Genomic DNA, 925 nt, shown 5'->3' with positions numbered 1-925 from the left:
TCTTTCTGTTTTCTTCATCAACCAAGGGGAATGTGGGCATTTAAGATCCTACCAGCTTAAGAATTTAGTACTAGGTCTAAAATGGTCTAGTACCATTTCCAAAGGAAAAGTACAATGGGCTCCAAGTTAACTCTGGAAACTTTTAAAAAAGCAAATTCCCAGGGTTGTGGGAAAGAACTGAGTGCCATTCTCAGTCGCCTTTATCTACAAACTAACTGTTGGTCACACATGCTTGGGCAGGCATCTCCTGCCATCTTTCCAGGTGTCCATCCGTCCTCTCCCCTGGCCTGCGACCTCCTGGACCAGCACCCACGGCGCCCCTGCCCTCTTCTAGCGCTGAGCACAAAGCCGGACGCCCACGAAGGGCTCGGCATTAAGTGCACTGCGGGACGAAGGCTCTACTCTTGGAGACCCTTATTCAGTAGGTCTGAGGCAGACCCCGGAAGCGTTTTTAATAAATCCTGTCTCCGACGTCAGTGACGGGATTCAGGTATGAGCTGCCCTGGGTACCAGCAGGGTGCATCAGTCAGTCCGGCATCCCCATAACGGGGCCGAGACCAGCTCCCAGGGTGGCTGTGAGGAGGCGAGGAGCTCCTGCACATCACGTCCCAGCTCCAGGACCAGAGCAGGGTGAGCCCGGAGAAGGGGCCGGAGGCAGAGTCTGCGGGAGCCCGAGGCGGAGACGGGGAAGAGGAAGGGGGACAGCACGCGTGGGCCGGGTGGGCGCGGCCGCGGTCGGGGCGGGGCCGGGTAGGGGGTGGGACCCTGGGCGCGCTGGGCCAGCGCGGAGCGTGGCCTGGGCGGGGCCGGGTCGCGAGCGGACAGGAGCGCCGCGGGGAGTGAGAGACGCCTCCTGGCGGGAGCTGGCGGCGGCGGCGGGAGCCGAGGGGGGCGGAGGGAAGCGGGGGGCGGGGGCGGGGCGGCG

The sequence above is a fragment of the Lipotes vexillifer genome, unplaced genomic scaffold, assembly GCF_000442215.2.
Source record: "Lipotes vexillifer unplaced genomic scaffold, Lipotes_vexillifer_v1.1 scaffold447, whole genome shotgun sequence".
NCBI lineage: Eukaryota > Metazoa > Chordata > Mammalia > Artiodactyla > Lipotidae > Lipotes > Lipotes vexillifer.
The sequence above is the reverse complement of the archived record's forward strand: the minus strand, read 5'-3'. Positions refer to the sequence as shown.